This window comes from Lichenostomus cassidix, chromosome 6 (genome assembly GCF_008360975.1).
Source record: "Lichenostomus cassidix isolate B80296 chromosome 6, HeHo_3.0, whole genome shotgun sequence".
NCBI lineage: Eukaryota > Metazoa > Chordata > Aves > Passeriformes > Meliphagidae > Lichenostomus > Lichenostomus cassidix.
This window is the reverse complement of record NC_139487.1, coordinates 28,894,939-28,919,152: the sequence shown is the minus strand read 5'-3', so window position 1 is coordinate 28,919,152 and position 24,214 is coordinate 28,894,939. Positions and strand designations below refer to the sequence as shown.

The following is a 24,214-nucleotide window of genomic DNA, read 5'->3' as shown; positions in this document are numbered from 1 at the left end:
TTTATCGCTACACCTGCCGTGACTTTTACTCTCTCGCGCAGAGGGCTTCTTGACAAAATTCATCCTGGCTAACCCCTGTTTGTGAAAACTAGGTGGAAAAAACTAAAATCTGTTCGTATTTCACTTTCTGGGTATTGGTTTGGCACATTTGCCATGGAAATGAAACTTTCTTCTCATATGGAATCTCCAGGCGCTTTCTGCATGCACTTTGTTTGAAAAGCAATTTGCTGAATTAACGTAGCATGCACAAAGATAACTTGAGCTGACGTACTAGCAGAGTACCATCTATCTCGTGAGCAAAAATGGAATATTCCTGCCCTTAGGTTCCTTTTTAATCTTAAATTATTAATGGTTCTCTGCATTGCAAGAATGAAATTTGTAATTGGTACAGAGTGCAAATGCATGTAGAGAACTGGGTACAAGAGGAACTGCTTAGAAAGAAGGATGTGCCTCCCAAAAAGTCCTATCAGGAGGATGCAGTTAAAGAGCCCCTTCTCTTCTTTACCGTTGTTGAGAACCTCTGGGGAGAAGCAGTGGGCCATACCCAGCTCGACTCTTTTGCAGCTCTTCAAAAAATGGAATGAGAAAAGGGAAAAATTTTTCCCTACTTGGAGAGCATAGGATAGTGGAGCTTTAGAGTTACTTGCACTTTGTTTAGCAGCTGTTTAACTGAGTTGTTGTGGGTGCTCCTAAGATAGGGTTAGTGGCAATCATAGTATCCCATTTTCTTTAAGAACCTGATTGTCAACTTTACACCCAATGTTGTCATTTGTACTTAGTTAAATAGAAATATTTGTATCACATGTCACCATACTGTTGTCTGTGTAATCAATACAGGAAAAAGTTCCTTTTTCTCTGAGAGAGACCCCAGAAAAAAAGCATACTTGCCTAAACTAAAGTAGAAAGGGCAAAACACTTGCATTTACTATGGCTTCTACAACATTAAAGGTTTGAAAACATGTTGAGAGGAAATGTTGGTTTAGGTATCAATGGGAAGTAACATTTCTACTGTCTGTTCAACCATGTAATGTTGAGCAAGTGGGGTGTGTCATAGTAAAGATTACAGCAATGAACTAAGGTTCTACTCTTTCTTTTACTTAAACTTCTTCCAGTATTTGACCTTGTAAAAGCAAAATTTGAAGTGAGACCATATTAAGCAAGGCAGAAACATAAGGCTTAAAAGCAGTTTTCTTCCATGTAATCCCTCAAGGTTTGTTGAAGAGATTTGGGGCAGATGTACTGTGAGTGTGTGGTGTTACAGAAACTAAAACCAATGCACAGAGACGATGGGCTAGTAAAAGAAACTGGTAAAAAAATTTAGAGGGTAAAATTCTGCAATATTGTTAGTTTGGTAATAACGATAAGACCCCCCAAGAAACCAAACAAAACAGGGGTGGGGCAAAGACTGGATAAGCTTAGGCTTCTGAACAACCCAAAGGTGAAGCTGAGGTGGATTTGAGAGGAAGACTGGGCTGAGTTTTCTGTAGTGTTGGTGTATTAGAGGAGGTCTTGTCCATCACAAAAGAGGCTTCTAGACCAGATTAGACATGACTGTTGGCCACAAGGAGTCATCCAGAGAGCCCAGTGCTTCACGTGGCCTCTTCTGCATTCCTTCTGGGCCTGGTTTGCCCTGCAAATGTTTCACCTGCCAGCCTGCAGCAGGTGTTCCTGTTCCTCACCTTCCTGCCTATTTAAAGGAAATTCCCCACTTTGGAGAATTAGACTATATAAGTACATCCCTCACTGAATTTCTCTGTGTTCCAGCTGGTTTTAGTTTCCCTCAGCCTACGGTGACCTTGGGGCATGTCCTGCACACAGTATCGAGGTGTGCTTGCTGTTGTGGGTGAGCATTAGTTCAGGTAATGCCTGCCTGGGTGTGGAGCAGATGGGAGAGAGAAAGAAGTGCACTGCCACGGCTAGAACCAGCACTGTCTCATGCAGGCACACAGAGTGAGAGTCACATGGAGCCAGCTCTCTTAGCTGTGAGCTCCTCAAGACTCTGATAAGGGAGGAGCATGTAAGGTTTAGCTGCTCTGTTCTTCTGAGTGCAGATCATCATCACAGAGAGAGATGATCTGCTTCCACTACCATGGTACAAAAGGTGTTTATATTTTGGAGTTGTAATCGGGTAGAACAATGCTTATTAAGAATTAAGGCTTTATCTTGAGGACCCAACTATCTTCAAAACCAGAAAGTGAAAGACTGAGGGGCAGTGGGATGAAGGCTGTAGACCTTTATCTGTGAAGTGGAACTTTTAGGCTTATGCTTTAGTAATGGTGAAAATCAGGTTTAGCTACATTTCTGGTTGCTTACATTCTTCAAACAACTGATCTGACTTTACAGCATAACAATTAAAAAATATCTCAGAAAGCAGTAGAGTCTCAGTGTGGCCTTTAACAGGACAATAATGTAAATGATTAATGATTGATGAAAAATTGTGAATGAGCTTGTGCAAGGGCTTTGCATGTCTGTTTGAGTGTAAGAAGGATGTTGACACATCCTTGCAGGCCCTGTCTGTAGATTTTAATGAGGGTGAAGCAGAGAAAGGCTGTCAGCAGTGAATGAGATCTCAGTGAAATAAAAGCAGAGAAAACTCCATGTCTATCTGATCTGGTTTTTTTCAGTTTGATTTCTTTGAAAAGGGATGTTCTGAAAAGCTGCAAGTAACGTCTAATCTACCATCAGTACTCAGGAAACAAGTAAACAGTTATGAATGGTACAGTATCACATAAGTAACTATTTAAGCAGCTTTACAGCCTTGAGTGTGCTAATGTTACTAATTAATAATTTGGGGGTTTGTTTTGTTTTGGGTTAAGGCTGTTATTTGTAGGGCTCACAAAGGGAGCTGTATGGGCCTGCCTTGGAGGAAGTAAGGGTGATCACAGTAGAAAACATGGTGAGAAGATTCTCCACAGTTGTAGCTGCATGAAATGGGGCAGTTCAGGAAGACTGATATGTCTTTGCCCCTAAAATGCTAATTGATAAGTAGGAAAGGGAAGGATGTAAACATCATGCCTCTAGCTCTAGTCTCAATTTCTGCAGCTTGCCTATTCCACAAAGGTGGAACGAAGTGTTACTTCATTTTCTACGTTTGATCTCTCTCCTGTGTTGTGCTCAGTATCTACAGAAGGTGAGAAATTAGCTTCAGTCCTAAATTCACTTCTGAAATGATCCTGATAAGAAGGGAGAAATGCCTAGGAAAACTAAGTGGGCCACTTCTCTGTTCAGCTGAAGACTGTGCATTTCACTGCTGCTATTCAAGCTAGCATGAACCTCTGAAAGCTACTTGTGCCATTGAGCATTGCTTTTAGGGCAGCATCTGAGGTGAAATCAACGTTGCTCCCACCTTTGGTTCTTGGAAAACTTCTGCCTTGCTCCTGGATGGGAACCAAGCCACAATAATGCAGGCATTTACCAAACCAAATGAAGGGCATTTATAATTAATTTCATATGTTACCAAAGGGAGAAGCAATACAGAATTCCCAGTTCATGTGTCATCAGGCTGTCAGCTCATATTTTAGAATATTGTCACCTTGTTGAAGGTGGGCAAAAACCCCCTCTTCAGTGTCTGTTGCCTGAGAGAGAGGAGCTGGTTAACTGGGATACAGCAGTGTTTGGTTCTGACACCTAAGGTGGGAGCTTTTTTTTTTTTACAAGCTTCGACAGACTTGTGTCAATCTGCAGTTATGCTCAAAAGCTCATCTAGCTACCCATGATTTCTTCAGTGTTCTTCACTGTTTTGTTGACCAAGTAGGCCTGTTTTACAATATAAAATGGATCGCAAAAGATGTCATTGCTGTTGCATGTGTTATAATTTTAGGTTGAAAATAGTGAGGTTTATTCTCTTTTTTTTCCCCCTTCTTTCCTCCTTAGGAGTGCCACAGTAAGAGAAAGGCATGAAGTATTTTTAATGGAATTCTGCTTTTGATCAAGCTGCTAAAAATGGATGTGAACATTTTCTCCTGTGAGGTAGGTATCAACAGGGAAAAGTAAAAGAAAACCTGATTTGTTTCACTTAGTGTTCCCTGTCACCACTGCTCTTCTATCCAGCAGCTTTTGGTGAGGTATTTTAGAGATACAGCATCTGTGTCTTGGCAAACGTTGTACAAAAGTCTTAACTGAAAAGTTGTACAATTAATAATTTCATTTACAGGATTAGTCTGCTTTGTTCTGATATCCCAGCAGATAAAAACAAATGTATAAAAGCTTGGTGTTGCAGGGTTGGTAATGAGCAGCTTCTGCACAGAGTAGCTTTTGACCCAATGTCAAGCTTTTTTTCTAAGCATCAAAGAAACGGAAGCTGCTAAGTCTGATTTTCAAGAGTGAATGCTTAGACTAACTGCAGGTGCAGGAAATGAGTGAGATCCTGGGATGAAGGAAGAGTTTGTACCACAAATATGTAGGTACTTTTCCATGCATCCAGGCAGTTTCTGAGTTCCTGCTCCGTGCAGCCTAGGGAAAAGTGGGGCTGTTGCCAGCCTGAGTTACAGGTGCATGTTGATATTGCTTTTGTCAAGTCTCACAGTCAGATCTTCACAGTTCCTGCAGTAAGCATGTAAGCTAGTAAAACCAAACACGTCCTTAACTTACGATTATGGCAAAATTCAGGTTGTAAGGAACCTCAGGAGATCTTAGAGTCAAACCCTCTGCTCAGAATTTGGAGTAGTCAACAAAACTAGGTAATTTTCACCAATTGGCCTTCTCAGTCTCTAATATGTTCAGAAGCATTAACAAAAGATGGATTTATATCTTGCCATATGTATTAAATGTACATTATAATAATGCAGATAGGAACATAAAATGCTACTAAAATTTGTCAGAAGGGAGAATGTTTTAATTAAGACAGGACTGTGCAGGAATGGTCTGTTTCTCTGAAGAAAGGAAGCAATAAATCTCTGATGTGTTCATTTCTTGCAATTGCAAATGAAAACTCCACAGGTCAGCTAACACAGTGACATGCTGCCAGTATTTTCAAGACGGGTTCCCTGCAAGAATTACCCCTTCCCAGGCATCTCTGGGGAATCTATTTATTTACTTCCTCCTGTAAGAAAAATTGCTTTCTCATAATAAAAGGAAGGGAAGTGAACATATTGCTTATCCTGTCTGAAACATGCTACTGAAACATTTCCTCTGAAGTATAAATATTTGTTCATGGGAAAACATAGTGACAATGTGAATAAAAATAAGCATCTTGTCAGGAAGCTTAGGGAGCAGTCTCTCCCCTGGGCTCTAAAAGTAAACACAAACCAAGCATCCCTCCTCCCCCATCATTATGTACTACCAAGCAGAACATTTTGGGAGCCCTAGGAATAACTACTTCCACTGTTTTGGCTGTGAAGCGTTATACAATGAAGGGGTTAATGCTGTCAGGAAAAAGACGTTTTAGCATTCAGAGCCTCAAGGGAGGGTCAGTGAAGTGAAGAGATACTTGGTTTACTTTGGATTTATGCTTATCTCCATGTGCTTTGAATTGATCCCTCAAAGTTGGTAATTTAATAGCTTTAATAGTTACATTAGTAATTTAATGAGCTCCTTTTAGGACATCATCAAAGACAAACATATACTTTGTGAATAAAAATAGAAGTAATCTTACAGGTAATGCAGTTCCTGAAAGCCAGTATACAATATTACATATATGCAAGTTGTGATTGTTGTGAGTTAACTCCAGCCAGGAGCTAAGTACAATGTAGCTGCTTTTTTATGTACTCCCAGTACATAAGAGGGGAAGAGAATCAGATAAAAGGTAAAACCCATGGGATAAGAGCTGTTTAATAATTGAAATAAAATGTAATAATCATCAGAATTAAAAGGGAGACAAAAGAGAGAGACAAAACCCCAGAGAAACAAGTGATGTGCAATACAGTGGCTCAGTGTGTGCTGACTGAGGCCCAGCCCAGCCCTGAGCAGCAATAGGCAGCTCCCAGCTGACTCCCACAGTTTGTATACTGGGCATGACATTTTAGGGTATGGAATATCCCTTTGGCCAGTTTGGGTCACCTGTCCTGGCCATGCTCCCCCTCAGGTTCTTGTGTACCTGCTCCCTGGCAGAGCATGAGATACTCAAACCTCCTCAATGTGGAGTGAGCACTACCAAGCAACACCTACAACATCAGTGTGTCACCAGCATTCTCATAGTGAGTCCAAAACACAGCACTGCACCAGCTGCTGGGATGAAAATTAACTCCATTCCAGCTGAAACCAGGATAGTGACACTATGAATTATTTAATATGCACTGACTCATCTCACCATCAAAAAATACCTCATGAGAGAAATGGCACACCCAAGAACCCCAACATCTTTCACCTCTGCTCCTGGTGTCAAGTCTCACTTCCCGGCCTGTTTTTAAATGAATTTCTGAGTAACATGAATAGCTGATTTAGTTAAATGATAGAACAATATTCTCAGGAACTTCTTGTTTCCACACCAGTTCCTGTTGCTTCTGTGATTTGGTTCTCACTTCTTAAAGAGAATATATGTGCAGGTCTGAAAAAAAATTAACTTGTGGTTTGGTGTGTGCTTGAGTCAGAAAATGCTACATCTTTGGAAGGTGTGTCTTTGTAGAGGTGTTATTTACTCCTTAATATCCCAGTCATAGCTTATTTGCTTATGGGCTTCTGTGTCACTTGGGGCATTACAAGACAAGTAGTAGTAAATTTAGCTCCCTGGGTAAAGAAGCTACTGCTCTCTCAGAGATTACTGTCTTCACAGTCAGTGGAATAAAATAGCTACATGTGTGATTGCCTCTACACTGCAATCTGGCACTTGAATTTAGCTGACAATTCAGATTGCTAAAGACAAAGTTTTGGACTATGCAAAGCCAGAGGATGTGTGTGTGTGCATAACACTAACCTTCAGCAGAATTAAATCTATCAGAGAAAATTTTAAATTTTAAACCAGCTTGAATTAGGTCTTCTCAAGCTTATGATTGCTTGGGACTAGAGATTAGAAACATGGAGGACTGCCTTGTGTGGGTGGTTCAAGTGTGAGGGGAAGGGCAGTGTTGCTGTTTGTTGCTTTTGATCTTTTAAGTTAAATTTATATTCTCTAGCACTGTTTATCAGACCGTTGAAACCCATGTTTCTAACTTCATCACGGGATTTCTTGTGGTTTATGTAAAGGAGAATGAATGAATGAATGAATGATTTTCACAACAGCTATGCAGAATCAGGAACAATTTGTTACTGTTAGGTGGGAAAGGAAGAAAGAGATTATGCAGTTCTGAAATGTCCATTAATTCAGGGAGCTTAAGCATCAAGGTATGCAACATAAGATGTCCAAGCTGTGATATAAAAGCAGTGATGTTACGCCAGAGCATTCTCTTGCCAGCTGGAATTACCTGTCTCTCACACTTCTGGAATCAAGGGCCTAGCACCCTCAAAATGAGGATTTGCAGTAACAAAAACATACTGTGGTGACAGTACTTGAACTTGAGTAACTTTTTGTTTTCACCACTTTATCAGTGGTGAAAAGTGTTTCTTCATGGGCTCCTCGACATGCTCAGCATGGGGAAGGTGCTCCAGTAATTGTCCTGAGAAATTACACAGTTTACACTGGAGATTGACACACATGTTGTGACTCCTATGGCTTTCCGTGTTTCAGTTCTTGATTTATGGCTATTGCTTAACATTCCAATTTCTTGAATTTGACTCTTCTATTTCAGAGACATATTTTTGGCTGTCAGGTGAACTTATGACAATAATGTAGACTATTGGTCACTAAATACAGAAGAATGTTTCAAAAAGTACTTTCCAGTCTTCTGAGGAAAGTACCTGTGGGTCAGGCTTTTCTTGAGGCAATCTGACTGTCTCCACTGAATTTCTCCAGGGGTGAATTTTGTTCTTTTATTTCTCTTTTCCTTGTATGTTTTCAACAGTGCTTCCCACTGGCAACACTATAATTAAGGAACTTCCAACATTTCTCTTACAAAAAGGGTACAATAGTATTTTAGCTGTAGATCTGAATTTCAGCTAGAAGCCTAATGTATAAAATTGGAATGGTGGAGAAATGTTTATCTTCTGCAACAGATGCAGGTTTGATGACATTTTATTGGCAATTGCTTCTGTAAATAATTCATACCTTTTCCTGCAAAAATATTTTGGGGATGAGGTGTGGGAGGAATTCAGTTCTCTAGAGGATTTTATGGTGCTGCAAAATGCACCCTGCTCTAGCAATTTTGTCACTATATATGGAAGTAAATAAGATTAGTACCTTTGTAGTTCTTCTCTTCTACCTTTACCCAGGAACTTTTGCCTGACTTAGAAAAGACTGTAGAAAAGTTTAAAAATAAATTGCTACGTGTCTTGCTACATAATTGAAAAAGAAAAAACAAAACCTTTCTAGTAGAATTTATGATGCTTTGGCAACATGACTTTCAAGAAATGAGTGAATGAGAAATTTCAAGGCACTGGGATATTTTTGATTTTGTTAAAGCTCTCGGAGTGCCTGATTAACTTCAAAACCACTGCTGCTGGTTCTAGCTTGTTTTTAATTTTACAAAGGTATATTCTGTTCCTGACATATTTAAATGCTGCACTTGTCAGTGGATGTGTAATTAAAACGTGATGTATTTTTCTCAGTATTTTGCAAATTACTCAATATACACAGACTCCTTTAAGCCCACTGATTTGTGCTTAATCTGTAGTTCAGGCCTGTAACAATTATACCTTGGCAGGTCCTGGAAGCAGTGTCCTACACCCTCTGTGAAAACTGCAAATACGTGCAAGAAATATGTGATTTCATGGTTGATAGCTTTTGAATGGTAGCATTTAAAAGAACAGAATCCTTCTTGGTAACTATTTCTAATAAGCATAATTAGGGGAGTCTCATCAAGCAGCCTGTGGTGAAACACGCAAACTATCTCTATTGCCTGCTTCTTAGACTTGGAATCACTCATGTGTGTTCTCTTGTATGGATCACTTGTGTGCATGCCTTTGCAATTTCTGCAACTACCATTATCCTTCAGCTAAACCTTTTTGCTAGAATTTATGGGAAGTGTTTCAGGGAGTGAAAGATATCTATCAGAACCAACCTTGGTAATATTCTTTTTGTATATGATTTACAGCCTTAACTCCTTGGGGAAACAAAAAAGTGGTAACTAGATTTGTTTAGACATACTGAAGTAAGCCACTAAAGTACACAAATGGTGTTTGGACAGTAGAAACCTCATGTTGATATAACCCAGTCTAACCCACTGAATTTTTTGTTACCAAATGCAGGCTTTACAAGGCAGTCTTTGCTAGTGTGCCTAAATCATGTCAGTAAACTAGTGTAAGTGGTGGTAAGAGGCACAAGGTCTTACCTTCCTGGAAAAACTTTCTTTTTCAAAAAATGAGTGGTACCATGGGTTAGATTATGGAGAATGTAACAGAATTTGAATTTTGGTCTTGAGTGAGTAAAATCCTACAGTGTTGCTACTGTGCAGAATCACATTGTTCAAAATAAATGAAGAATTGTACTGTAATCTTGGAGGGATTGTAATCCAAATAAGTACACTCTTTGAACAACCTAGTGAAAAAATATCTAAGTTACATGTGCTTCATTTCTGTTTAGTTTCAGCTACTTTAAGTTATCGTCTTTCTAAGACAGGAAGGTAGCAACTAATTCTATGGACTCTTTCTTCTTGAATTACTCCCTGAATTGAGGCCCAGAGGAGTCACTGGATGCTTTTCCTCAACAGTTTCAGTAGGATTTATATTAGGCTCTTAAAACCATAATTGGGTCTTACTTTTGTGTCTAGCTCACTATGGGACAGAGGTGCAGAAGAGTAAGTTGTAGCTAATAAGGCTGTTTCTCTAAGATCAGTGATGAGATTAAGCTTCCTTTGATTCTTGTATATAATCCTGCTCTGTTGGTTTGACAGCCTATAAAGATCAGAATACGGCTGTTGGCTGCTATTCTTGTATATAAGCAGTGATTCAGAGACCAATAACACTAGGCTTTGGCAGCCATGAGAAAGGCAAGAAAAATCCACTGTTTCTCTTCCCCTCACCACCCCTACCTTAGGTTTCCCAGTTCCGGTAACTAGAGATCTGTGTTCAAGACTAGTCCTCACGATCTCTTTATAGCACCAATAAAAGCAACTCAGAGCAGGGGTGGCATATTGTTTTAGAGATATCTGTGTATTGCTCCTGTCAAATTTCTGCAATCTTTGACCAATATTTCAGCTTCTGAAATTTGGTCTACATTTTGTATCCTCCTGTGTATAAATCTACTAGGCTTTAAATAGGTGATTCATGCAATCCTTGGAAGGCAGGGGAAGCATGTATAATGCTTGGAAGAATAAGGGCTGATCCATTTATATATGGCTTTTAAAGCTCAATAGCTCAGATCAAGAGTAAGATGCGAAGACTGCATATGTCATTGAAAACCTCCTGTAGTTGTAGTATAAAGAGGTTTCAAGTCTCTTTGAAGAGACGAGTGAATTTTGACTGATCTACATAGAGGAGAGATGGAGACTGACAGCTAGCCACAAGGTCAGACTGACAGACAGAAAATCTTCCCCAGCTGACTGTTTGCTATGACTCTTATTTCATTCCACAAAGGAGTTCTTTCCATTCCATTAACATCTGATTAGATGGCAGTAACATTTTAAGAAGATCTGTACAGTTATGCAGATGCCAGCACTATTACTTCCAGATTCATTCCCTTGCCAAACACCAAAATGACACAGTCAAGAAGAAATCCTCCTACTAGTCAATTTTTCCTATTTAGTTTTTGTTTGGAGCTGTTTTTATAAGCTGATTAAATCTTTTGTATCCATGTTGTAGTTCTGAGGAGCTAGAAGTGTGGAATATAGCAAATACAAGCTGTTGCAAAATTGCTCCCATTAGAAAAGATTACACATGTGATACAAAACTCTGCCATAGAACCAATTCTTAATACAGCCTTGTCCTCTCTGGGTTGTGAATGCACTGAGCCATAACTCTGCCACTTCGTCCCTTGGGAAACTCTTATATAACTGCTCAGCTGTTTCTCTTGCTGTTCTTCTTATTGAGCCAAAATTTTTTATTGCTTAATTTTATCCTGGTACACCTAGCTTTGCAAATTGGGAACGTTCAAGTGAATCCACTCCCTTTTAAGACCAGACCACGCACTCTGTAGAAAGAGAAGTGCAGCAGCAAAGGCAAAATGAGAGTTTAAAGGGTCATCAGAGAGACTCTGACAGCACAAGTGAACAGGCTGGGACGTACCTGACTCAGCTGAGCACCTTTCCAGCAGCGAGGAGGGCGAGGGCAAGGATTGTTCCCCTCTGCTCAGCACTTGTGAGGTGGCTTCTGAAGAACTGTGCTCAGTTTCAGGCTTCACAGTTCCGAAGAGAGCTTGACCAACTGAGGAGAGTGCAACGAAGGGCCACTAATGCTGTAGGGAAAGTGAAACTCGAGATGTAGATGGAGACGCTGAGGGAGCTGCTTACCTGGCCTGGAGAAGAGAAGGTTAAGAGGGCATCTAATTACCACCTTGGGTACTCACAAGGGGTTGTGGGGAAACCAGATCTCCTCACAGTCGTGCAACAAAAGGACAAAAGGCAGCAGGCACAGGTAGCGGCGAGGTGGGTATAAAGAAAAACATTTTCTCACTGGTTGTAAAAAAAGCCATTTTCATAGTGAGTGGCTAAGCAATGGAGCAGGTGGATTGGAGATTGTGGACTGGCTGTCCCTGACCTGATCCAGCTTTGAAGTTAGCTGTGTGTTGAGGAGAAGGTTGGACTAGGTGACCTCTGGAGGACTCTTCCCACCTAAATTATTATTCTGCTGTGGAGTGAGGTGGAGAGAATCAGGGTCTTGTAATTAACAGATTACATATGGAAGTGGGGAAATGCAAAAGCCAATATCCTACACATAGTTAGACTGCGAATGAAAGCATTGTTGAAATATAACCCTCTGAAAAAAAAGTAGATATTTAATTTTTATTTGAAATTATAAGTATTGGCACTTTCTATCTGTAGATGGTTCCTTTCCTGTTTACTCAGCTGCTCAAAATGTATGCCTGTATTAAGCCTTCTTCATCCCACTTCTAGTGAAAAAGAATGAGGAAATATAATTCATAAAGCAAACCACTGGTGCTATATATCATTCACAGAATGCTCTAATAAAATCTGGTGCACTGCGGGCTTCTTAAGCATTGATGGTCTTGTGCTATATTTAGCATTCAATGAATAACTGAAAAAAACCCTAACAAATAAATGCATAGTGGTCTATGTTGGTGTCTGGTGAGCACAGTGAAGGTATCATTGCATATGTTACGTCTCCATCTCTGAGAATTAAGACAAATGTGGGATTGTAGGAAAAGGGATGCAACTGGCCGAATCAATTTGCATAGCTGGCTGAGAGTAGCTGTTGACGTCACTAAATAGAAACACCTTACGTCAAATGCTAACCAAAGAGAAGAATGGACTGCGTACAGCGAACAATAGTTTTGAAAAGGAAGCTAATTATGAATGCATGAGCATTTGGCAGGCCTACATTGCAGCCCTGAATACAAACCCCTTAATAAAAAAAGTGTATTGACAGGAAATGAGCTAAATTTTATTTCAGTGTTTATAGTATATGTTCTTATGTCGTTTTATTCAAGGCATTTGTTCTCTTTATGAATTTTTATGGATAAAATCTAATTAAATATACCCTAATCCATTACAAAAGTAGTTCGAAATTTTGATTTACCCACATCATTAAAGTCTCTTAGCCTAATTGTGGGGGAAAAGTAGACTTCAATGACAGGAGATGGGTAATTCTGGTATTTTAATTCACATGCTGCCAGTTGGCTGAGACTACATATATCACATACAATGGGTGGATGGTGAAGTCCATAACTGAAGTACCACTTTTCCTTATTTTGGTTGTGCAACATTCACTCATGTTCTCTTTGTACTGTTGAAAGCAAATTTGATGGACTGTAGAGAGCACCTTCTGTCCCTGTTGGATTGCCATATGCAATGTGGAGCCCATACAGGACAATTTAACTTACTTTATTTTACTTAATTCCTTGTGCATTTACATTATTTCCACTAATGCTTTTTAAATCTAAACATTCTCCTAAAGTCTTCTAATATGAAAGGCCTTGCATTCAAGGATAAGCAAGAGAGAGAAACTGTAGTTTGTCCTGTGCTATTGGGTTTTGGTTTTGGGCAGTCCCAGGCAGTTTCTGCAATGTCAGACCTTGCCCTCTTTTAGTAAACATACTCAGTGCTGTAATTGTCCCTGCTGAGTGTTTTTGGTGTAGCTTGTCATAGGAAACTGCATTTGTGCTTGGGTGTTACTACCTAAAGCAGGGGGGAAATAATCTCAGTTGTCCTGAATTAAAAGCTTGAGTGGGTTCTCAGAGGGAGAGAAAGCCACATCTCCATATTTTTAAACTTTTGTTTTTTTAAAGCAGACTGTACCTAGACCTCTAACAAAGGGAAGAACCTCTTGCTTCCACATGGCCCTTGGGTCTGAGATGTAGATTTTCTCAGAGGGCTGATAAACAGAAATGTCAAATCTAAACCCCACAGTTCCTATGCTTAGACTATAATTCTTCTGCAGATAGACCAGACTTAGATTATGATGGGATGGTAAGAAGCATGGCTAGTCCATTTCCTCCCCTTCCAGAAGAGTTTTGTCAAAGAAGCTGAACAAAGTACTTGTAGTCCCTTCTTCCTGCGCTTCCTGTTACCCTTGACTGGTATTTTTGCCACCTGTCTCCTCCTGAGCCTTTCTCTAGAGTCTGGGGGGATGCAGAGGATGGAAGGGCCTGAGGGCACTGAGCTTCAGCATTTCTGAGCTGGTAGAAAGTTCCTTAAGGAGTTCTGCTAACACTATGTGTTGGAGCAGCCTCTGGAGTTAAACCAGCTCTCAGGATCCAGGAGTAGAAAGGTTATTTGTAAACTCAGTTACAGTTTATGCACAGCTGAGGTTCTCTCCTGATGTTTTTTAATCATCTGAGAAATACAGTCTCGAAACCAAAAGGTTAGTTTAGCCCCAGAGTAACAAATAATACATCGGAGCATATGGGGATGTACATTTACATTTGCGCTTTCAAATGCATTTTGTAATTTAGCACAACTAAGATAATTCTAAGTAGAATTCTCCATGGGAGAGAATGCATTTTTTAGTTATTGTTTTAGTCTTTTTTTATCCAGTTGTTCTCTCGGTTTTGAGATAAGTGTTTAAAGCACATAACTGAGCTGCAGTGACAGAGCTCACTTGGCAGCCCATAAACATGTTTTGGAAAGCTGTATCGACTTGGCAAAAGCAGACTCTGTAGTTAAATGCTACCATGGTCCAATGCCATGTCCTTTAGGATTGCTTGCAAAGACAGAGCTTATTCCCTTCTCCTTTTCCCTCTAGCTGTTATTCCTCCCTGAAAACGAACAAATGAAAATTAAAAATCCACCTGGAATACTTAAACATCTAATTGAGTAAAACTTTACCATTCATGTATTTTTAATGCTTATGCAAAGTCAGTGGGAATACTTGTGGTTTATTACTGTGCTTTCTTGTACCAAAGCCTAGAAACTGTCAGTTGCTCTATACCCTACCAGAGATGCCTTCCAACCACTTCTCAAGGTGTCACTCAAGTTTATGGTCAAAACTCAACAGTTTGTTTCAAAAGTTTGGGGAAATGTAAATATGCTTCAACACAGGATTATGTATCAAAAACCAGAGAACTTTTAGTTTTCCTGGGGTTTTATTTTATACTTTGCTGGAAAAGCTGCAATCTGAATTATGTAACAAATTTTACATTTGCGGAGGGAAAGCACTGAATGGTGAAAGTTGCTGTAGATGGTCATTAAAATGAAAATGATATAGTAGCATGTACGTATTTCCACAGCAGCAGAAGCCTTTATCACCCGTTGATCAAACAAGAAAAAAAGAGAGAAACTTGAGACCTTTTCTTTATCCCCGTCAAAAGCAAAGCCCTCTTTCCCTTTTTCCCATTTTAACCACCTGACTAATCTTTGTCATTGCTGTATTCTGCTAAATTTACTATTGTGCACTAAAAATAACACTTTCTTCCCGTCCTCTTCCCTTTTTTTTTCTGTAGAAAAGCTCTGTAAAGAGCTGGCAATCAGATCTAAAGGTTTGTGGGTTTTTAAAGGTTTTTGGTTTGGTTTTGAGGTTTTTTTTTTTAATTGCAGCCCAATACTTCTTGAATCAATATCATGGCAAGTCTGGTTGCTTTGTATCAGTTTTCTCTCACATGATGCTAACCTACCTGTTCTCACATTAACACTCACTGTTTGCAGCAATGATAGTCTATGCATTTTTAACAGAGACATGGGTTCTAGCTCTGATTTCTCTTCAGAAAATGATCATTTGACGGTAGAATAAAGGTACCAATAAGGAATTTAAAATTGCCATACTGAAAAAGTTCAGTAAAAGGAATAACTTTTGTATCGCACTGCTTTGCTCAGCATCCTGAATTGAGCGGGATGAACCTGAGTTTTTTTTGTTTTCCTAAAAACTGTGTCTGAGAAAGAAGTCAATACATGGGGTTGTTGTTCTTGCACAGAATGAAAATTTTTAGCCCTTGTATGTTGAGAAAAGAAGTTCCCATAGAACTTGAAACTTAAAACACAGAAGGTAATTACACCATACATTTAAAAATCTGTTGACTTTTTTTACTTTTTGTTGCCTCCACTATCAACTTGGTATTTCTTTGCTTGTAAGTAGATGTCTGAGTGAGAGTTGTTATAGTTTCTGATGCATTATCTTGTCCATCCAAACTGTAAAACGCTGGGAGAGTAGGACTTAATATTTGCCATGATGCACGTTGTTCTTCTGCCCCAATGGCCTCCTTTGGTATGAAGTTGCAAACTGTAATTTGGCCTGACACAGATGTACTCAACTGAAAATTGTTGCAGTCTGACCTGGTTAATGTAAATTTGGCTTCTGGGTATTTGAAAAATGTAAGTAATTGACTATAACCAAATGCAGTTGGATACTATTAACCTGTTATTGGTACAGTTAACTATCCTCGTAAGAGGTGTTTTAAAGCAACTTCATAATGTTTTCCAAGAAATTACTGTGCAATGTGTGAGTCCAGGTTGCTGTAAGAGAATATTGTTTGAATAGTGACTATTTTTTAAATAATCAGAGCTATGTCAAAAACTGCCCTTAGCTGCAGCAGTTGTGCCCACGTCCCTTACTGGTTAGTGATAGTTTTGTTGATGTCAAGTGGTACAGGGAGAGGCAGAGGCCACTGTTTTAACAGGGAGCCAGGTCTGGATTGTAACACACAGGGCCTTGAGCTGTTTGCACTACTTTGAGAATGCCAGATCTAGATTGTCACTGCTAGAGAAGGAGAGGTTGTGGTTTAATTGTGATGTGTGTGTTTTACAAGAAGGCTTCAAACAGTGAAAATTGAGAGAAGTAACTTCAAAAATGTCAGCAGCACCTGCAGTAAGAAATCACATGCCCAATTTAGGGCATCATCCAGGGAGGTCTTCAGGACTTTAGCATTAATGCAATGACAGTATTTACAGTGTGTAAGTATAAAGAGTGCACGTGGGGGGCGTTGCTTTGTTTTTAAGTGGTCTCGTGTCCGAGCTTTTCCCGTGCGAAGCCGTGGCAGAAAACCCCCGCTGCGGTGGGGCAGGAGCGGGATGCGCCCCGGCGATCCCCGCTGTGGGCGGTGGGGCAGGAGCGGGATGCGCCCCGGCGATCCCCGCTGTGGGCGGTGGGGCAGGAGCGGGATGCGCCCCGGCGATCCCCGCTGTGGGCGGTGGGGCAGGAGCGGGATGCGCCCCGGCGATCCCCGCTGTGGGCGGTGGGGCAGGAGCGGGATGCGCCCCGGCGATCCCCGCTGCTGGCCGAGGGTCGCTCCGCGCTTCGACGGGCGCCGGGCGGGGGTGGCTCCATCCGCTGCCCCTTTACGCGCGGCCGCGGTTTCATGAATGAAATCCAATCGCCGCGCTAAAAATAGTCCGCGGGGTGGGACGTCACGGCTGCCGCCGGCCCTGCCGCCGCCCGAGTCAGCGCCGCGGGGCGGGCCGGGCCGGGCGGGGACCCCGCCGCGGGGCCGGGCGGGCGGAGCGGTGCCGGCGGCGATGCTGCCTCCGTGCCGAGCCGCGCCGGCTCCGGGCGCTGCCCCGCCGCCGTGAGGAGCAGCGGGAAGGGGGCGCGGCGGCGGCGGCCGCCACCCCCTCCGGTGGCGCGAAGCCGGGGCCAGCCCCGCGGCGCGCACCCCGGCTGCCGGGCATCCCGCCCTCCCGGGTAGGTCCCGCGTCGCCCGGGCGCGATCGTGCTCCGAGCTGCCGGTGTGCGGGGCCGGGCGGGCTGGCAGCCTGCGGCTCCGCAGGGGGCGGGTGTCGGCGCCCTGCTCGTCCTGTTTGCCCGCAGGTGCGCTCCCGCCTCGTCGGGAGATGGCAGGAGCTGGTGGCATCCTCCCCTCCCCCGAGGACAGAGAGGGCTGAGTCCTTGATGAAGCAGATCTGTCTGGCTTCCTTTTCCAGAGAGGCCACGAGGTGCAAGGCAAAAATAGAGGGGTATGATGTGTAAGGGAAACAGAAACCTCCTGGAGCTTGGTACTTCTGAGTGTTATTTAGTAAAAACCCGAAGGTTTTCTTTTTCCATCTTTTGCCCCCCTTTCTTTCCCCCTGCTATGCCTGTGGAGTCTGTTGTGTGTTGCTGTGAGAACAGCAGGAGGCTGTTCGGGGGTCTTGTGGCACAGATTGTCAGGTGACTATCTCAGGACCTATTTTGGGGCCATAGAAAGGGGCTGTACAGACAAACAGTAGAAAACTTCTAATTTGTTTAGTCAGTCTTTAGTGGGTATCATGGCATCCAACATCTAGAGCAAAGAGAAATCGGTCACTGGACACATCGAGGCAGACTAGGCAGAGAGCTCCAAGTTGCCGTCTATTGGTCAAGGCACTACTCTGAAGGCAACAATATACTTGTTTAAAAAATTATAATAATAAAAGAAAGCCCTCGAGGCTCTGCATATGGTCACAGCAAGAGCAAGGAAGTGATGCCAGAAGAGTCTCAATGACTTTGTTCATCCTCAGTTTGTGTACTATTTCAGGACACACAGCTGACTTGAAGCCAAATGTTCAGCTTGAGCTGTAATAGAAGCTGAGGTGGAAATCAGCTTTTCCAGTGTGCTTAAGGGGAGTCCTTTAGCTGCTGGTCATTCTAGGCAAAAATAATGCATGTGGGGAGAAACCCACCATTGTTAGGACTACATTGAAGAGTTGTCATGACTGCTCAGTGTAAGCAGCAATTGAATGGCACATGTTTCAGTACAGGGTGTATTTCAAGATCAGGAGTCACTCAACATGGGCATGGAATGGTTAATTTCTTTTCAGTATTTTTCTGAGGTCCTCTTCCATTAGGTTATGCTTTTTTTCTATGTATGTTGCATTTGTACACCTGATTGTGTGTCTCAGATATACAATGTGTCTACACTCTATTAACAGAAGAAAAAACTGAGTTCAGTATTTGTACTAGGGTTCTTTATCTAAGTGACATAATACTTAAGCATAAGATCTGGGACAGGCTCAGATACGCAGAAGTATTTTTATCCAAGAAGAAATAAACATCAGTTTTAGCTCTGGGGAGCTTTCTAAAACTCCTGCCCTTTTAAAACTCCAAGCTTCATAAATACTGTAAAGCATTACGCTTGAGAGGAAGAGCTGATCACTTGACCAGTAAATCCTGATGTTTGATTCTTTGCTAATACATTTTACTTGCTGGAAGAATGCGTAAGTCCTGTATCCAGATGTTACCCTATGCTGAAGAAAACAAAAGGGCAGAGAAACCTTGAAGGAGGAGAAGCAAAGGAGCAACAGGTGTTTGACATGCTCCTCCCTTTCTCCCTCCTATCCTGCCAGAAAAGTACACAAACATTGTAAAGTATGTGCTTGGGAAAGAGGAAAAGGAAAAGCTGAGGAGTCCTTGCTGCATACAGCAGACTTGCAGAGCAGCTCAGAGACTGGGGTGGATGTACCCTTGGATCACTGACTGGGTTTCCAAAAAAGAGCTCAAACCTTTGTGCTGAAGGAGTGAGTGGTGCATGAGCTGCAATTGGTGCACCTGCAGCTCATGTGGTACTCTTTGGCACTACAGACAGGTCATGAAATAACAGTATGGATTCCCTTTGCTTCCCATCCAACACCATTCTACTTTTCTGTTTTCCTCTCCTTTCTGTCTGACATGAGACACAACATAGCAATTTCTTTCTTCTTTTTAAGTTTTTTCTTTGCAAAGGAGTCTCTGTGTGGCACTAGACATTACCAGTGAATTCCACATCTGTGTGCCTCCTGCACTATTCCATTTTTGCTGGATTTGCATTTGAGACGTAAGTGCAGAACTTGACCCGTGATCTGAAAATAGCATTTACCTGAAGTCTGCCATCCTGAAGTGTTTGCTATTCCAGTCAGTGTTTAGGTCCTAGGGTGAGTTTTTCCTGCTGTCATTATGAGGTCTTACTCTCCTTTGGTAGTTTCCTTGGTAATAATGTCTGGGAATGAATAAAATCACATATAAATGTCTTTCTAATATCACTGATTAACAAAGAAGAGAATGTGTAAGAAATGTCACATAAAGTTCAAGAAACAAGAGCCTGATTCTATCTTTCGGAAAGAGAACAAGTACAGAAAGGGAATTCAACAGCTCTCTGTGCTAGAAGGTCACCAGTGTCTGTGGAATATTCTTTGTAATTCTAACAAAACCTGATAAATATTTTCCTCACAGAAATGCACAAAAGTTGTGAGAAAGCCTTATTTGGTGGTTATTGTTGTTATTCCTTCAGTACTGTTGGGAACGCTGCTTAGGAACAGCATGCAGTGTCAGCACCTGTCTTTATAAGAGCATACAGTCACTAACAACCTCTGGTACAGTCAGTAGTTTAACACTGCACGAGCAATTTAATTACTTAAGAGTAAAATCAGGTGTTTCATGGAGTTTGTTACCATGAAATCTAGTAGTGTTGAATCAGGCTTTTCTGGTGACCTGTCTTCCCTTAAGCTTTGAGTTTTATGTTATCCCAGATACTCTTGGGCAGGGCAGTCACTAAGGATTCAGCTGCAGCTTTGCCCCAGTTATGTTGATCCAAATACCAGAGCAGGAGTGAGAGCATCTGATGTTCTGTCTACACTGGTAGATCATGTGATGCAGTAGCAGGGGACCTGGGAATGAAGAAATTGGTGCTGAGGACCCCGTGTCCATCCTGCACCCAGCTCCAGGGACAGAGGGTGTTAATTTGGTCCCATGTACGGAATACTTACCTGTCACTGGCGTGTGGGACATCTTTCCCTTTGGAATTGAGTTTGTGCACTCTCTGGCTGCACCTGATGTGAACCAAAGCATTGAATATGTGCTTCAAAAATGTATTCTTGAGCTGAATTAAAATGCTATTAGCGGTGTATCCTTATTCTGCTCCTGCAGCATAATCTTTTGTTGCAGAAGGAGGACTAATCTGAGGACTTAGTGCATTTTATGGGTGGCTGCTTTAAAAAGTGCCAGCTGTTTGGTGATGGTTATCACCATCAGTGGGTATTGTCCATTCTTCAGGTACTTGGTTCTCAGCCACTTTTATTAATGTCAGCTACAGTTAATTTCAGTTTGTGGTGATGTGGCAGATTGTGACCCACAGCAATGCCATATCTTGGTCACTGCCTAGTCCCTTATGTCTGCTATGATTATCTCAGGTAAGTGGGAAGAACAGTCAGTTGTAGCCAGGCATATCTGGAATCCTCACAAAATGCATATGCAAAGCTGAAGTGCCAGCCTTAAATCAGTCATGTACCAGCTACAGGGATGTTTCCCTCTTTCCAGGGGTGGGTCCATTATGGTCACCCTTTTTTTTCCACATCTGTCTGCACAAGAGAGAAGCAGCAAAAGGAAGCACTAGGGACTGCTTTGTGCTGGGGCTTTTTCTTGAGGAAGACTCTGGAAAATTGGCCAAGGGAAGAGTGGCGGTGCTGCAGGCTCTCGCACTGCTTAGAAAACACTCATCCCAGATTCTCAGAGCACACGAGGTTCTGAAATGGTTAAATGCCCTTCACCTGCCATGTGGATTAATTTCTAGGGCGATGATCTCATCACAAAGGATATCCCAAGGTATGTCACAGGTCAAAATAATATGTAAGCTGCTCAGTGTAATCAGCTTGTTGATTTCTGCCCTTCAGGTCTTCCAGAACTTGTCAGAAAATTGACATAGTTAAACTCTAATGGTGAACTCTGCATTTGGGTCTATTTGGTCTGATAGACTGAGTGTGTATGACACAAAAACAGGTCTTTGTAAGCTGTACGTTTTTGAAGGAGGCTCAGGAGAATCTGTTATTGTACCTAAAAGTTTTCCTTCTTGGCTATTGAGCTTCAGGGCAGTCTGTTTTATACACTGTAACATGGGAAGAATTTGTGTTTTACCAGTATCTCTGATTTTTGGGCATCTGAGAAAATGCTTATTCTTGCTGATCAAAAGTTGTTGTGTCACAGAGGTAGGTTGGGCTTGACAAAGGATCCTAATAATTAACAGAAACAAACAAATCTGGAGTCATGCAGGCAGAGAAAGAGCAGTGACAGGCTTCTGATACTACAAACCAGGAATTATTATTCCCTGTCTCTGCTGTTCCTGTTGGGGTTGTGGTGATCATTCGACTGAGAAGTTTTCTGGCCAATGTAGAAACATCTGTTGTGTCTTGAACTTTACATCTTCATTAGTGGCTGCTCCCTTCATTTCTGTGTGAAGCCACGGTCAATTTTTCACACCCTTTAAAACTTGAAGGATAAAGTGGGGATTATGGCAACTGAATGGAGGCTTCTGAGAATTTCCTTCTTTAAAAAGTAAGAGGTAGCATCTAGAAATAAATCTGGTGCTTGTTGATCAAAAGCTGACATGAGAGAAGCTGATTCAGGCAAGCCAAGTGGAGTCTCTCTTGGTGGCAAATTCAGTATTTGACTGCTCTAGCTGTATCAAATTTTAGCAGCATTCTGAGGAATTTATTTCTTTGTTGATACTGGCCCTAAGATGTCTCAGGACAGAAGAAAAAGGGTAGAACCAGGTTTTGCCCTTGTGGATGACAAAGGTGTTTCTGTTGACCTGCACTCCTTTTGCGCACAGCAAGAGCCAGGGTTATCTCATTTATCACCTCATGCAGTAAAACAACATTTCCATCAGCTGCCCTTCTCTTCTCCCCATGGGAGATCCAAGGGTTTTGCATTTGCAATCAGATCAGCTTTAGAATATAAGGGTTTTTCTCCTTTCCCAGTCATTGGCTGTATTTGTCATCTGCTGATGGACCAGGTAGGGCAAATAGGTGATAAATTCCAGAGTTAATCTTGAATTTATTCCTCCTGAGTCAGTCTCTTCCTTTTCAGTCTTTCCATATAAACTGCCAGAACTTTAAATAATGGCAATAGGGCAATTCTGCTTCATCCTGGACGAGAATCCAGTCTGATATGCATCATTCCCACGTTTGTCCCCTGGTGACCCAATGGTCTGATCCCACCTTGAGTCTTACTACACTTTGTCACCAGCTAGTTCTTTGATGCTGACCAGGAATAGTTTTTCTTTTGAAACCAGTCTCCCCATCAGCCCTCCTATGATTTAAGAAAATATTAATACTAATGTACACCTTGTAAAAAATGTTTTGTGATGGTCTTGCAGCAGCTGGTATAGTTTATCTGTTACTTGATCCCATGTTGTAATTTACTTCACAAACATACGTGGTGGAACCCTTAATTAATTTATTAAATTGAGCCAAACCACAAAACAGCCTTTTGGCTCTTAACCTTTCCCCAAATCAAAGCTGTCTGTGAATCCTATATTCTTGCACAAGTGAACATTAAGTCCCCCTGCTTTGTCCCCTGGCATATCTGTGTTAATCCTTTAAAGGTTCTGAAACAACACATGGCAGGTTATATATTGAGAACGAACGTTTCACACACTTGTTCTGGCTCGTGTGCTTGTTGGTCCTTGCCAGCGTGCTGGTGCCTTGGGATTCTGCACTGCAAGGTGGTGATTTCAGTGCCTGGAGAACTTGGCATTTTGCATCTCCTTTTCCAGTTTCCATGGTTGCAAGTAGGAATTTTGCAACTTGGGGATGGAGGCAAGAGTGTTGCATAGTCTTATAAATTTTTTTATATTCTTTTTGGCATATTATTGCCTAATGGCTCTCTGAAGGAATCGCTCCAAAACTATACTAAAAAATACATCTCCAGAATAGATTGAAATATAGGGTAGCTACAAATGCACTTTGATATAGTTTCAGGAGAGTGTGTTTATTGTGCATAAATGTTGATGATCTTATCGCCTTAATGGTGGCCTGAGTTTTTCAACTAATTCCCAAGCCCACCATTCATATTAAGTCATACTAGATTTTTATGTCTCTTTCGATTAGATTTCTTTAGTAAAATTGTGACATTTTAATTGTGGTTGGCAACCCCTTTGATTGAACAAGTTCCTGATTTGCATGTTTGGTCAGATCACTTGACACTGGCTGAAATTATTATTTTTTCTTTTTCCCCATGGAATAGCTTAAAGAAAAACTTCTGAGCAGGCAAGGTTCTTACATGCTGTCATTCTGAACTGTCATCTGAAGAGTTTGCTCTTAGCACAAGAGCTAAGTAAAATGCTTGCTTTGAGGGGTCCTATCTCAGTCTTATGGGATGTGTTTAAGTACAGAGCTAAGAAGTAAGTGCCTGCAGGATTACTCCATAATCACTGATTAATGTAGACACTCTTAGTGATTTGTTTATGGTGGTTTGCTGAAGAGAAAAGGATTAATAATTAGCTACTGCTCTTTGAAAAAAAAAAATCTTGGTTATGTTTTGTATATGCTAAATGAGCATGTTAAACACCTGGACATTTCAAAGTTGGAAGGTAGAGATCTGTAGGGGTGAATTCCTGATCCTGCAGAGGCAACTTGCTACTGGGTTTGGATCTTCATCCACTTTCTTTCTAGTAGAGAAAAATGCAGTCATAGCTTTAAATATATTAAGCTGCATTTTTAAAACAAGTCCATGGTTATGTTCTGTTTATCTATTGTATATTAATACACATACATTGATACAGAGAGTGAGGGGGATTGTGTGTATCTGTTGTGTTTAATCCGTGTACCAGTGGAATAGATAAGTGATATGCTTCATCTACAAATCATTTGGAAAATTTATCTAGTGGAAAATTTCTCTAGAAAGGCAGTGTTTCAGTATTGAGGCTGACCAGCCCACATGCTATGGCAACCACAACTGTTTTATAGTGATAATAATAACAACTCATTTAGCCATGAGG

General features: G+C 41.4%; 1 protein-coding gene across 4 annotated transcripts in view; it reads left to right on the top strand.

Annotated features, from left to right (window-relative positions):
* Nucleotides 1-24,214, top strand: part of RHOBTB1 (Rho related BTB domain containing 1) — a 51,942-nt gene that overhangs the window by 595 nt on the left and 27,133 nt on the right. For 3 of the 4 annotated variants that reach the window (XM_085064234.1, XM_085064230.1, XM_085064231.1), the window contains exon 2: nucleotides 3,874-3,969. The gene's annotated coding sequence lies outside the window, so the exon portion shown is untranslated. Of the gene's footprint in view, nucleotides 1-3,873; nucleotides 3,970-17,110; nucleotides 17,194-24,214 lie in introns of those variants that run through there. The other variant, XM_085064233.1, reaches the window with a different exon arrangement.